The sequence below is a fragment of the Chiloscyllium plagiosum genome, unplaced genomic scaffold (assembly GCF_037043375.1).
Source record: "Chiloscyllium plagiosum isolate Xiang-an unplaced genomic scaffold, Cpla_swu_hap1 HiC_scaffold_3, whole genome shotgun sequence".
NCBI classification, from domain to species: domain Eukaryota; kingdom Metazoa; phylum Chordata; class Chondrichthyes; order Orectolobiformes; family Hemiscylliidae; genus Chiloscyllium; species Chiloscyllium plagiosum.
In genome coordinates, this window is record NW_028270141.1 from 54,502,686 (window position 1) to 54,518,663 (window position 15,978).

Consider the following 15,978-nt stretch of genomic DNA (forward strand, 5'->3'; position numbering starts at 1 on the left):
CCCTTTGATACAGTGCTAGCAAGCCATTCAGTTCAAGGGCAGTTACGGTTGGCAACATATGTTGACCTTGCCACATCCCAAGAAAGACTTTTTTAAAATTCTGATTCCCCTTCCTTTATCTTCTGCAGTTGGGTGGTATTCTTTCAGTCTGCTCTGAAATTCAGAAACACACATTGTTCCCTCCTCTTCCTCTACGTTCAAACTTCTACATTCAAAATCCTTTAGTTTTCAATAGGACTTTCCTTTAAAATTTCATTTTCTCTCAGATTTCAGCTCCTGTCTAGGCTTAATTTTCACCTTACTGTTAACCAAACCAAGATACCTATCCAAAATTAGCACTCACAATCAACTAGAATTACAACAATGACTGTCACAACTACAGACATTTCTAGCACATTGTCAGTGAATTGTAGATTAATATGACTCATCAAGCTGCCTTTTGATTTGTAACGATGCATCTTTAAGCAGACCAACAGTCAAGCTCCTTTTTAAACATTATAGGGTGGAGTTTATTATAAATTAAGAAAAATGGTCCTTCAGGGATAAAGAGTTAAATTTATTATCAGGAAATTACAGAAATTTAAATTAAAACAAGTACAGATAAAACAAAAAGAACACTTATAAGAAGGAAATCCTACTAAGTATCGATGGTATTGCAGTGGGGCCTGCTGCTTGAGTTTCTTGCTGCTGAAGTGAAGAGGTCAATACTTGAAGCTGTGATGGCTTCTGTAGTTGGATGGTTAGTTTTTTTTGTATAGTAAATTTTGGGACCCAGAGAGAGACATAAAGAAGATTCCAGGCTTCTAGATTTATAAGTGTGACCCTTTTAATCGCCCAGTTTCTTTGCAACAGGCCATTTGCTGGTTATTGGATGTCTCTCTCTGTCTGTCCCTGTCTCATTCTTTTTCTCTCTGCCTGGGTATGAAATTGAAGGTGTGTATTGTATCTTTAAGAGAGCAACTGCCATAGAGAGAGAAACTCTTGGACAGCTAATTGCCCATCTAACATCTTGCTCTCAAAGAAATTAGAAAACAGTCTCTATCAAACCGGAAGCGGCAGAGACAAATCATTATAAATGCCGGAGGAAACATCACAGAAGCGCTTCACAGGAGGCTCCCAAGCTCTGAGGATGTCACCTAGACAGGGGACGAAACGTCTGCAACACAAATTCCCAGCTCAGTGTACAGAACCACAACAGTCTCTATCAAAAGTAACTTTTCATATGAAACATACTCGCAGTAAAAAGAAAGATGACCCAGGGAGAGCAGCAGCCAGAAGAGTGAAGACACAGAGGAAGACAGAGACTGTGTGGTTTTGAAATTAAGCTGATGTAACTTTAATAATTGCCTAATTGGAACAGCATATTGTTATAGAGTTGCAGGCAGGTAATAAGCAGTTACGAAAAAGGGGGCTTAAAGTTGTGAATAGTTGTTTAATGTTATCTTTTAGAGTCAGAAAATAAATTGACGTTATTTTCTTTAAATAGTGGAATTTAGGAGTTCTCTGTCACTCGTATATTAATAGATTACGAGGCGAGGTGAGCTTTTCTGGGTGTTTGGTTTACTTAACAGAAAATGTTTGCCTCTGTGTCATAACAGCCTGGCTAGGTGCCTTTTTCCATATAGTTCAAGATAGATTCTCTCCTCAACTTGATAGATTGGAATTTTGAATTATTTTTAGGAAGTAAGCTGAATTACTGAGTGACCTATGCAAAAAACCTCATCATGTTCCATTGAGGCATTGGCATTTTGGAGACAGTTCATCACCCACCAGTCGTCCTTAGCCTTTGTTCTGATTAACAGCCAAATTACAGTCTCACAATGAGTCATTGATGAACCACGTTAACTCCTGAATAAGATTTTTTATATGTCTGGGTACTTTTTTCTCTCTCTATCCCTTATATAATGGGTGGTGATATAGTCAGGTGAGTTGTAGCAGTCTTTTGTTTTTGGCCACTAACCATCAAACTTTCTTTTTAACAACTAGCAATAACATCATAACAATATGTGCATGCCATATTTCCCATCTTATGTGTGAGTATATATTTATTTTTTCTTGAATAATGATGTGGGGGCTTTTGGTTAACAACTCCAAGCTTTAAGTGTAATACTGCCTTCTTTAGTATTTCTGTACCTTTCTCAGCTGGATGTAAATTCAGTTAAAAGGCCAAACACTACACATGCTGGAAATCTGAAACAAACAGAGAATGCTGGAGAGACTCGGCAGGTCGGGCAGCATCTGTGGAGAGAGAAACACAGTTACCATTTTGAATCCAGTCTGACTCTTCTTCAGAGTTTTTTCAGTCATTGAATACGTTCAGGCCTTTTAGGCAGTAAAGGTATCAAGGGATATCTAATAGTGAGGGAAGATGTTTTTGGGGTAGGTGATCAACCATGGTCTAGAAAGTTAAAAATCAAACAACACAAGGTTACAGTCCAACAGGTTTATTTGGAAGCACAAGCTTTTGGAGCGTTGCTCCTTCATCAGGTAGTTAGTGGAACAAAACCACAAGACACAGCAAAAAATCATAATGTCATACAACTGATGTGATATATTTAACAGCAATCTAGGTTTGTTCAATATTTTTTTTATTTCAAAAATATACTTTATTCATAAAATAATTTGATGGTCTGTACAGTTGGTCATGCCATACATATGTAAACATTTACATAAGGAGATCAGAATTTATCATTTTTATATACAGGTCTGTACGTTTATCAATCATATGCCCATATATTTAGCTGAGGTGTCAGCAGAGCCCAAATGACTGCGTTCTTCTTAGGCAGGCAGATGTTACACGGTGGTCTTTCCCCACCGCACCTTGGCGGCAGCTGCCCCGAGCTTCAGTGCGTCCCTCAACACGTAGTCCTTGACCTTGGAATGTGCCAGTATGCAACACTCAGTTGGGGTCAACTCCTTCAGCAGGAAGATCAACAGGTTTCGGACCGCCCAGAGAGCGTCCTTCACCGAGTTGATGATCCTCCGGGCACAGTTGATGTTCGTCTCGGTGTAAAAACAATGACTGCAGATGCTGGAAACCAGATTCTGGATCAGTGGTGCTGGAAGAGCACAGCAATTCAGGCAGCATCCGAGGACAGGCAAAATTGACGTTTCGGGCAAAAGCCCTTCATCAGGAATAAAGGCAGAGAGCCTGAAGCGTGGAGAGATAAGCTAGAGGAGGGTGGGGGTGGGGAGAGAGTGGCATAGAGTACAATAGGTCAGTGGGGAAGGAGATGAAGGTGATAGGTCAGGGAGGAGAGGGTGGAGTGGATAGGTGGAAAAGGAGCTGGGCAGGTCGGACAAGTCCGGACAGGTCAGGGGATCGAGTTGCTGGAGGTTAGAAGCTAGGATGAGGTGGGGGAAGGGGAAATGAGGAAACTGTTGAAATCCACATTGATGCCCTGGGGTTGAAGTGTTCCGAGGCGGAAGATGAGGCGTTCTTCCTCCAGGCGTCTGGTGGTGAGGGAGCGGCGGTGGAGGAGGCCCAGGACCTCCATGTCCTCGGCAGAGTGGGAGCGGGAGTTGAAATGTTGGGCCACGGGGCGATTTGGTTGATTGGTGCGGGTGTCTCGGAGATGTTCCCTAAAGCGCTCTGCTAGGAGGCGCCCAGTCTCCCCAATGTAGAGGAGACCGCATCGGGAGCAACGGATACAATAGATGATATTAGTGGATGTGCAGGTAAAACTTTGATGGATGTGGAAAGCTCCTTTGGGGCCTTGGATAGAGGTGAGGGAGGAGGTGTGGGCGCAGGTTTTACAGTTCGTCTCGGTGTGCCTCCCGGGGAACAGACCGTAGAGCACGGAGTCCCGCGTCACGGTGCTGCTCGGGATGAACCTCGGCAAACACCACTGCATTCCTCTCCAGACTTCTTCTGCGTAGGCACATTCCAGTAGGAGGTGTGTGACAGTCTCGTCCCCCCCGCAGCCACTTTGAGGGCAGTGTGCGGTGCGGCCGGGAGTCAGGGCGTGCATAAAGGATCTCACAGGCCGAGCCCTTCTCACCACCAGCCAAGCCATGTCTTGGTGCTTGTTGGAAAGTTCTGGCGATGAGGCATTCTGTCAAGTGGCTTTGACAGTCTGCTCAGGGAACCGCTCGATAGAATCTGCCCTCTCCTTTTCCCGAAGGGTCTCAAGGACACTACGTGCTGACCACTTCCTGATGGACTTGTGGTCAAAGGTGTTTTTCTTCATAAACTTCTCCACGAAGGACAGGTGATATGGAACTGTCCAACTACTTGGAGTGTTCCGCGGCAGCGAGGCCAGGCCCATCCTTCGCAACACCGGGGACAGGTAGAACCTCAGTACGTAGTGACACTTGGTGTTTGCATACCGGGGATTCACGCACAGCTTGATGCAGCCACACACAAAGGTGGCCATCAGAGTGAGGGTGGCATTGGGTGCATTTTTCCCCCTGTTGCCCCGATCTTTGTACAGCGAGTCTATCTTTGACCTCCATACAAATTGGAAGATGGCTTGGGTGACTGCAGCAGCACAGGTTCTGAGAATAGGCCAGACCTGTGCCACGTATAACAGCAATGACAGTGCCTCACACCTGATGACCAGGTTTTTCCCGCGATGGAGAGCGACTGTAATTTCCATCTGCCCAGTTTCTGCCTCACTTGGCTGATACACTCCTCCCAAGACTTGGCGCATGCCCCAGCCTCCCCGAACCAAATACCCAGCATCTTCAGGTGGTCGGTCCTGATGGTGAAGGGGATCGAGGATTGATCGGCCCAGTTCCCGAAGAGCATGGCCTCGCTCTTGCCTCGGTTTACCTTGGCCCCCGAGGCCCGGCAATCTAGGTTTGTTCAATATAGGTTTGATATAAACCTGTTGGACTATAATCTGGTGTTGTGTGATTTCTAACTTTGTCCACCCCAGTCCAACACTGGCACCTCCACATCATGGTCCAGAATAGGTCGATGGACTTAAGAGCCTGTTCTTGTTTCTATGTTCCTACATTTACACATTCAAAATCGTTTTCCTCGTCTAAATCAAATTGTGGCAATATGATGTATGTTACACAGTGTGAAGTATGAAATTATGCTAATATTTTGACATATGTTTCATTGAACCATTGTACTTGAAGTATATTGTACTTGTTTTGATGCATTCCAAAATGAGCAAACAAGACTACAAAACACAAACCAGAGAATAGAAGCTTAAATTGGCAAAAGTTGTTGTGCAGGAATTGGTGGTGGTAGGGGAGGAGGTGGGGAAGAGAACAAAAGAAAGACTTGTATTTATATAGCACACTCCACAACAACCTTAAAGTGCTTTAGAAAGTTTATTTTGAAGTGTTGTATTTTTGGAAACATTGCAGTCAATGTGTGCACAGCAAACTAACAGCAGCGTGATAATGACCAGATAATCTATTTAACTGAAGTGTATTGAGGGAAAGATATTGGCCAGGACATCAGTGATAAAGCCACTGCTCTTCTTCAGAACAGTGATATGGGACCCTTTACATCCATCCATTCAGGCAGCCAGGGTGTTAGTTTTACACCTCACCTGAAAGCCAGAACAACTGACAGTGCAGCAGTACCTCAGCACAGCAGTGAAGTGACATCTTTGAGTTTTGTGCTCAAAACCAGAGATCCAAAGCTGAGGTGTGGTGATACAGAGATGAAGGTCCCACAAAGTGAGTCACAGTTGATCCTCCTGCTTACCTCGACACAAATGACTTGCACTCTGAAATTGGAATCAGAACTTCAAAATTTGCAGGTCACATTCTGAGCAACAATTTGAGAATTGAACTTTCCCACATTGTATTCCATCTGCCACTTCTTTGCCCACTCACCAAAGCATTCTGCAACTTTCCCATCTCCTCAATGACAGCTGCCACCCCCCCACCTATCTTTGTTTTCTTCTGCAAACCTAGCTCACCCCCTTCCAGATCATTAATGTATAACGTGAATATTTGTGATCCCAATACTGATCCCTGCAGAACTCTACTAGTCACCGGTTACCATTCTGAATAAAAACCTCTTTATCCCATTTTCTGCCTAATGTCAGTCAGTCAATCCTCTATCCATGTCAGTACCTGGCCCCTAACACCATTGGCTCTTAACATGTTTAGCAACTTCCTGTGTGGCAGCTTGTAAAATGCCTTCTGGAAATTTAAATTGATCAGGTCCATTGGCACTCCTTTGTCTAACTTACTTGATACCTTCTCAAAGAATTCTAACATAATTGTCAGGTATGTCTTGATGTGGCCATGCTGACTTAGTTCTATTTTACCATGCACTTCCAGGTATTCTGTAATCTCATTCTTCATAATACACTAGAATCTTACCAATAACCGAGGTCAAGCCAATGGGCTTATAATTTCCAAACTTCCACTTCCCTCTCTTAAACATTAGCCATTTTACAGTCCTCTGGGACTCAGTTTATTCCTGAAAGATCACCAGCAGTGTCTCCACAATCTTCTCAGCTATCTCCTTCACAGTCCTGAGTTATAGTCCAACCAGTCCGGGTGATTTATCTACCTGTAAACTTTTCAGCTTCTTCACCACTTCTCCTTAGCGATGGCCACATACTCAAATCTCCCCTTGATTCTCTTGAAGTTCTGGTATGTTACTGGCATCTTCCACCATAAAGATTGATGCAAAGTACCCATGCAATTTCTCCCACTAGTTCTCTTTTCCCCATTACTACATCTACAGCCTCATCTTGGAGCAGCATGGTGGCTCAGTGGTTAGCACTGCTGCATCACAGTGCCAAGGTCCCAGGTTCGTATTCCAGCCTCGGGTGACTGTCTATGGAGTTTGCACATTCTCCCCGTGTCTGTGTGGATTTCCTCTGGGTTCTCTGGTTTCCTCCAACATTCCAAAGATGTGCAGGTCAGTTGAATTGGTCATGCTAAAATTGTCCATAGTTGTTAGGTGCATTAGTCAGAGATGTATGGGTTACTCTTCAGAGGGTTGGTGTGGACTTCTTGGGCAGAAGGGCCTGTTTCCACACTGTAGGGAATCTAATCTTCAAGCTGTCCAATGTCTATTCTTGCCTCTCTCTTACTTTTTAAGTATTTAAAGGAACTCTTACAATCTTCTTTTATATCACTAGTAGCTTACTCTCATATTTCATCTTCTCCACCCTGGCTGCTTTTTTAGTTGTCCTCTTATGGTTTTCAAAGGCTTCACAACCCTCTGGCTTTCCACTAACATTCACCACATTTATGTTTTTCTTTTGTTTTTGTGCTATCTCTCCCCTTGCCAGCCATGATTGCCTAATCCTCCCCTTAATATATTTCTTCTTCATTGGGATGAATTTCTGCTGTGCCTACTGAGATATTTCCAAAAACTCCTATCATTGCTGTTCCACCATCTTCCATGGCTAGGCTCTCCTTCAATCAACTCTGGCCAGCTCCTCCCTTATGACTTTGTTGTTACCTTTACTCAATTGTAATATTAGTTACACCTGATTCAAGCTTCTCTCTCTCTCAAACTACACGATAAATTCTGTCATATTATGGTCACTGCCCCTTAGGGATTACTTCACCTTAAAGCTCCCTAATCAATTCTGCCTCATTACACATCACCAAATCCAGAATTACCAATTCCCTAGTGGGAACTACCATAAGCTGCTCCAAAATGCCACCTTATAGATATTCTCCGCAAATTTCTATTCTTGAGATCCACCTACCAACCTGATTTTCCAGTTCATCTGCATTTTCATGCTCCTCATAATTATTGTAATAGTGCCTTTCATACGTGTCTTTTCCATCTCCTGATTTATTTTCTGCCCACATCCTGACTACTGCTAGGAGCCTATATGTAATTCCCATCTAGCTCTTTTTACCTCTGCGCTTCCACATCTCCACCCAAATAGATTCTACACCTGACCTAAATCACTTTTTGCTTTTGATTTAACTTCATTTCTCACTAACAAGGAAACCCTGCCTCCTCTGCCTATCTGCCTATCCTTCTGATAGGGCATGTACCCTTGGACATTTAGTTCCAACCCTGACCCCCTTGCAAATATATCTCTGTGATGCCCACACCATCGTACTCACCAATTTCAATCTGGTCTACAAGCTCATTTACTTTCTTTTGTATACTCCCTGCATTTAAGAACAAGACCCTCAGTCCTGTGTTGACTGCTTCTGTTCTCATATTTGTAACTGTAACTCACTTTGATTATGCCATCTTGGAGCATGCGCTCTATCTCCTTCTGAGCCTGTGCCAACTTTAGGAAGGTTACGCAAATAAGGATGTTGCTAAATTGGAACAGCATCTCCTAAACCTACCTAATGCACAATTAGGTTAGTACTTCCCACTTTATTTCCTCATATCTCCCTGTGTGGTAGTAAAAAGATTTCCAGGTCATTTTGATTTTCTTCTGTAAGGTAACTCAATAATTTATCCCAATTTTTGACAATTTCCTCATTGTCCAATTTGATTTGAGGAATGTCCAATTCAGAATCCTCTGAACTTGGTTCTTCCTTCTGTGCTGTAATCATTCACACCTTCTCCTCGTGTTTTAATTTCCTGTCAAAATACCTTTTCAGCATACTCACAAGACACTCTGTGAGATTTCTTCCTGTCTGGAGTCCTTATCAAATAGCTCACCTCACTCAATTTCCTCTCGATTTGATAAGGTCCATAAACCTTTCTTGGTTCACCTTTATCCACAAATTGCAAAATTGCAAACTTTTGATTTCTTGTCAGCTTCCTGTGTCATTATATGCTGTGATACTTTTAAATGCTTTCTAGCTAACTCTCTTGCTCTATTTAGTCATTCTCTAAAATTTTTACATAGTCCAAATGGGTGGTCTCTGAACTCTGACTTATTAATTTCTTCTTAATCAATTTTAATGGTCCTCTTACTTCATGCCCAAAAATTAATTCAAATCGACCGAATTTGGTCAATTCATTTAGTGCATCTCTGATTGTAGAAAATAGAAACTGAACTCCTTTATTGCAAATATCTGGATAATCTTGACCATCAGTCCTCAACATGGCCTTTAATGTTTGATGTCATTTTTCTAGTGCTTCCTGCAATTCAGGATGGTATACAATAGATTTGAATTGCTTTATTCCCAAGTTATCCATAACCTCCTTGAATAGCTTGGATGCGTAGTTTGACCCCTGATCTGATTGGATCTCTATTGGTAGTCCATATCCAGCAAAACATTTGAGTAATCCTTCTACAACCCTTTTTGCTATGATATTGTGTAATGGTACTGCCTCTGGAAATCTAGTCGAGACATCTATTATTGTTAACAACAATGTATTTACTTTTTGTGTTTGAGGTAGGCCACTTACACAATCAATCTGAAATGGGTATTAAAGGTGGAGGTTTTATTATTGCCTGTGGTTTCCCAATTAGCTGACATGCATGATATGCCTGGCAAAATTCAACTACATCCTTGTGTAGTCCAGGCCAGTAAAAATGTTTTGTATTTCAGCCTATGTTTTCCTCACTCCTAAATGATCTCCAAGTGGTAGCTCATGCGCCACTCACATCACCTCCTTTCTATACCTTAATGGCAAAATAATTTGATGAATCTCTCCCCATTTCTCGGCTGCTTTTATATGTGATGGTCTCCATTTCCTCATGAAGACATTATTTGTTAAGTAAAACACACAGGGATGCCTTCACTCTCCTTCTCTGCATATGCCTTTTGATACAATTATTTTAACTTTTCATCTTTGTGCTGTGATACAATTAGCTTTGCTCCTGCTCTGTCCCACTTACCTAATCAAAAATGTCCCTGATAAAACTATGTCAGCTTCTTTATCTATGCCGTTTGATCTCTCCTGCTTCAGCTTGTGGCTCTGTGACCTCGTTAAGACATTAATTGGGAAAACTTCCCAATAAGACCCCGGCATTTCTTCAGCTGCTTTAGTCTCTACTGGCTTTTCAATTAGAGTAGGCAGCATGCCTACTGGTGAATCAGCTATATCATTTGCAAGGACATATTGTATTCCTGGAGCTGAGAGTTTGTCCAGTACTCCTACCACAAATTCTCGACTCTTCTCTGGACCTTCTAGCCTCATTTTGTCTCACCGTGGATTCCTGTTAGCAGTACCTTTTCTGATGATAGTCCCTCAGGAGTACATACCTCCTCATCCTTCATCATCACAGACTGGGAGGATCCTGTAACCTTAATATTGTAACCTCTTTGCCTGCTACTCCTGGCCTATGTGAATAAACTTTACATTTGCAGGTATATTTTTAAGCAGATCTGGCAATTCCTCCTTAACGAACGTCGGATCATTTTGTGTACTCTGAGGCAGTTACCTAACTTCCTTTGTGCTTTTTGTTATGAGTTCAACATAACTTCTAGGCTTGTCTGTTTTTCCTACATCTGGCTTTCTCCTTGCCCACCAACACTGTGATTTTGTGTGGCCCATGTTATTACAATGAAAACACTGGAGCTTTTTAACTTCTTTGTCCCCTTCAAGGGTTTCTTTCTTTACCCTGTGGTAAGTTATTCTTATGATCTTCACTGAGATCTACCTTTCCCTTTTCATGTGAGGATTTCTTTTTGCCCCAATTTCTATCCCTCATGGACTGATATTGATTCTGATCCAAACCATGTTTTATGGACCAGCTCATAATCATCAACTACTTCAGCTGCTAACCTTGCTGTTTTAACTCTCTGCTCTTCCATGTAAGTTCATGTTGTTCAAAATAATTACCTCCAAAATACTTATCTCTCTGAGGGGATTGTAGGTTTGCCCTATTTGTAAAGCTCATATCCATCTATCAAAATTACTCTGTCTGATCCTTTCAAACTCAATACAGGTTTCACCAGGGTACCTCCTTAGATTCCTGAAACATTGTCTACAGGCTTCTGGTACAAGGTCATATCATTTAATATGGCTTTTTCCACCCCCTCACACTTCCCAGGTACCTCCTCTGATAGTGATGCAAATACCTGATCGCCCTACCTACAAGTTTTGTTCGGATCAACAAAACCCACATGGTCGATGACCACTGCATCTGTTTAGCCCCCTTTCAAATGAGATGAAAAAGGCCTCCACATCTTTTTCATCAAATTTAGGCAATACTTGAACATACTTAAACAGTTTCTCATCAGGCTTTCACCCACCATGGGGTTGCTCATCCCCACTTTCTTCCTCACTAGACTTGCCTTCCGTCTTTATCCCCAGCTTTTTAAGCTGACTTTCCTTTATAATTGTCAGTTTCTGAAGTTCAAACTCTGTCTCTTTTTTTTCCTTTTCTGTTCAAGCCCTTTGTTCTTTGTCTTTCTCTTCTGCTATTAACTTTAACTCAAACTATTTCATTTCTGCTGCCCTTTCCTCATCTCTCACCTCTAACTCAAGCTGTTTCATTTGCAATTAAATTTTTACCGTCTCTCCAGATTCTGATAGTTTCTCCAGTAAGTTTAAATGATGAGCTACTGCTGTAATTATCTCTCCTTTTCTCACAGAAGGAGGCAGCTCCAGTCCCAGCTTGTCTGCTAATTCCTGCAGCTTGATCTTATTCACCTTTTGCAAAACTTACAAAGTCACCGGATCCACTTCCAGAAAACCTTTGGTGACTGAAAGAGCCATTACTATCCCGAGCTTTGTCTACCCAACCAAACCAACATCCGAAATAAAGACACTGGCTGTTTAAAATTTGTTTTGGCAAGTGAAAATTACACGGAGTAAGTTAGCTAGGTTGACTACCAGGTTTTAAAACAGACAAAAATTTATTCACAAAATTACACAATGAAACACAAAGAACAGAATACAGAACCCCCACAGAACCCAGTCTATCCAAACTAGACTTAATTATGCTGCTCCAAATACACACAACAGTCCCAATAAGCAAACCCGTTAAACACAGTAAAAATGAAACAAAGGCTTACAGGTCGAAGTTAGAAGGAAAAAGAGTCTAGTAGCCTTTCTTCATGTAGTCCACAGCTGAACTCCCTAAGTAGTTCTGGACCGAACTGCTCAGCTTAACTTCAGTTTCCAGGACTGGCCACTCCCCTTTCATTATATAGGTCACTTCTAAAATATGACCACTTTGGTCTGAAACCTCTTTACAAATAAACAGAAGGCCTCTCAATAAACATTTTCATCTCTGTATCAAGCCAGTCTAATCAGAGCCAGGAACTGGTTTACAACCCCTCTGAAAAAAACCAAGGACACGGTATCCTTGAGAAAAGGAACAGCTTTTAGAAAAAAGACCAGCTTTGTGACACCTTCTAAATCCTTCCTATGCATACACTCATCAAGATGCCTTTTAAATGTAATTTTTCCAACCTCCACCACTTCCTCTTGCAGCTCATTCCATACACGCACCACCCTCTGCATAAAGATGTTGCCCCTTAGATCTCTATTAAACCTTTCCCCTCTCACCTTAAACCTATGTCCTCTCATTTTGGACTCCCCTATTCCTTGGAAAAGGCCTTGTCTATTTATCTTATCCATGCCCCTCATCATTTTATAAACCTCTGTAAGATCACCCCTCAGCCTCCGATGCTCCAAGGAAAACAGCCCCAGCTTATTCAGCCTTTCCCTACAGCTCAAATCCTCCAACCCTGGCAATGTCCTTGTAAATCTTGTCTGAACCCTTTCAAGTTTCACAACATCCTTCCTATAGCAGGGAGACCAGAATTGCACACTGTATTCCAATACTAGCCAAAATTGATAGTGGTCTTCAAGACTTCTGTCAAAGCAGTAGATTTTAATTAGAGACTTAAGGGAGGAGGGAAAGAGCTGGAGAGGTTTAGAGAGATTTCTAGAACTTGGAGCCCAGGTAACTCCATGACTCCCAATGGCAAGGCAAAAGTAAGAGGCAACACACACAAGGCTAGAGTCAGAAGAAGACAGAGAGCTCAGAGAATTGTTGGGCTGGCAGAGATTAGAGAGATGCAGTGAGCAGATAGTGAGAGGAAAGTGTTGGGAAGAATACTATAGATGAAGTTGAGCATGAAGAAGAGCTTTTTACAATGGCATCATCGCAAGCTAAGATGCTTCATTCTACAGTAGGAAAATTGGACTCGAAATGCTAACTCTGATTCTCTCTCCACAGATGCTGTCAGACCAATTGAGTTTTTATTCCAGATTTCCAGCATCCACTAATTTACTTTTATTTTCTGTCAGTAACACTTTGTGCAATGCATGAACCCTGAAGCAGACCAATGAACTATTAAATGATCTTTAGCGAAATAATAATAGGTGCTGCATCAGTGCAAAGGTCATTTTTTAAATAGTGTATGGTGCAACTTATCATAAAGCAACAGAGACATAGTCATTTTTCAAAAGGATGAGGTCGGAAAGAAGTTTTCAGTCAAATTCGGCAAATCAGAGTATCCACTCAGCAGCAATCCCTTGGTCAACTCCTGTGATTTGTAGTATGTTTGACTTTCTCTCTCCATCCCTCCCACTTGGAAAGGTCCTAAGGAAGTTTCCTGAGTTTTTCCTAATGGATATGGCACATCACTGTCTGTGATTGGCAGTGGGTTGTTAATCTCATTTCGAGATGCATTGTGTGTTATCCTTTGGACACTGATATGACACTGATATTGAGATGTGCATGAGACCTTGTCCCTCATGTACAATCCAGCAACTCTCTCACATTCCTTGGAGCCAAGCTAATTATCTGGAAGGTGATGGTAGGATAGCTACTAATACAAGGGAAAATTATTGGTTTTGGGATTGGGGACTAAAAATAATTTAAATTTATATAGCACCTTCTTCACACTGAATCATTCCAAGGTGTATATTACAAAAGAAAATATGACACTGAGATACATAGAGATATTGGGTCAGATGGCCAAAAGCTTGGTCAAACAACTGTTTCTGAGGAGTGTCTTAAAGTAGGAAAGAAAGGTAAAGATGTTGAGGTATACGAAGGAAATTCCAAAGGTTGAGGCCCAGAAAATTTTAGATACACCCTTTTATAGCAGAGCTATTCAAATTCAGGCACGTTCAAGAGAGAATTTCAACAACCACAACTGAAATAATTCCACAGATGATAATATCCCATCACTAAGTCACCCTTGATTTGGAGAATCCTTGACCCTGATCCAGCTCCCAGAGAATAGGATGTCTGACACATCTGTTCTTAGCTGTCAGCCAGGGCTCCCTGATTTTATCAGATTAACAGCCCCAATCATTTCCTTATTTTCTATAAGGTCCAATTGGGTGACCTTGTGACAATCACTATATCCCTCCCCTTCTTAGGACATAGGCCAGTTCTTTCTTTTGTAGCCAATTCTGGGGTATTTTATCACTGGTCAGTTTCTTTCAACCCTGCTACTGATACAGACAGTGTGTAAAGCACTGTAGCTAGCCTCTTGTGCTCAGAGCATCTCAGAAGAAATTCATTCTCTTCAGGTGGCAAAGGCATCTGGACAGTGACATCTGCTATGTCCATCTCAGATTCCAAGATCACTTTAACACTTGATGGAGTGGGAGAACCTACATGTTCTGGAATAATTAAATAGTCTGTTGGGAAGCCAAGCACAGTTTGCGCCTGCATCCTTGCTAAGTTTACAGTGTTCATATAGTCCACATGCTTTTTCTGGATGATCACATCTACCCGAACTTCACACATCACTGGACCTGACCTCACATTGACCATGCCTCTTACCAATGCAGGGCCATTCCTGTGGTTCCTACGCTAAATTTAGTCTCCTGAAGTAAACAGTATTTTTCACTTAGAAGAATGTTGTGTCTGGCATTGATGCTCCTGATGCCCTTTCACCCTCTCCCGCATAGAACACAGAACATAGAAAAGTACAGCACAGAAAAGGCCTTTTGGCCCACGATGTTGTGCCGAGATTTAATCCTAATGAAAAATATAATAACTTCATCTACGCACCCCTCAACTCACTGCTATCCATGTGCCTGTCCAGCAGTCGCTTAAATGTGCCCAGTGACTCTGCTTCCACCACCATCACTGGCAACGCATTCCATGCATTCACAACTCTCTGCGTAAAGAACCTACCTCTGACAATTCCTTTATACCTTCCTCCTAATATCTTAAAACTATGAGTTATCGTACCAGTCAATCCTGCCCTGGGGAGAAGTCTCTGGCTATTGACTCTATCTATTCCATTCATTATCTTGTATACCTCAATCAGGTCTCCTCTCTTCCTCCTTCTCTCCAGAGAGAAAAGTCCGAACTTATTCAACCTTTCTTCATAAAGCAAGCCCTCCAGTCCAGACAGCATCCTGGTAAACCTGCTTTGCACCCTCTTCAAAGCCTCTGTATCTTTCCTATAGTAGGGCGATCAGAACTGGACACAATATTCCAAGTGTGGTCTCACCAGGGACGTGTAGCGCTACAACAAAACCTTGCGGCTCTTAAACTCGATCCCCCTGTTAATGAAAGCCAAAACACCATATGTTTTCTGAACAACCCAATCCACTTGGGTGGCAACTTTGAGGGATCTATGTACTTGCAACCCAGATCCCTCTGTTCCTCCATACTGCCAAGAATCCTGTCTTTAATCCTATATTCAGCATTCGAGTTCGACCTTCCAAAATGCATCACTTCATATTTATCTGGGTTGAACTCCATCTGCCATTTCTCAGCCCAGCTCTGTATCCTGTCTATGTCACACTGCAACCTGCAATACCCCTCGATACGATCAATGGCACTTCCAACCTTTGTGTCATCTGCAAATTTACTAACCTACCCCTCAACCTCCTCATCCAAGTCATTTATAAAAACTACAAAGAGCAGAGGCCCAAGAACAGAGCCCTGCGGGACCCTACTCAACACTGACTTCCAGGCAAAATACTTTCCATCTACAACCACTCTCTGCCTTCTGTCAGCCAGCCAATTCTGAATCCAGATAGCCAAATCTCCCTGTATCCCATACTTCCTGACTTTATGAATGAGCCTACTATATGCCTTGCTGAAGTCCATATACACCACATCTACTGCTCGACCGTCGTCGACCTGTCTTGACACCTCCTCAAAGAACTCAATAAGATTTGTGAGGCAAAACCTGCCCCTCACAAAGCCATGCTGACTGCCTTTAATTACACTATGCTTTGCCAAA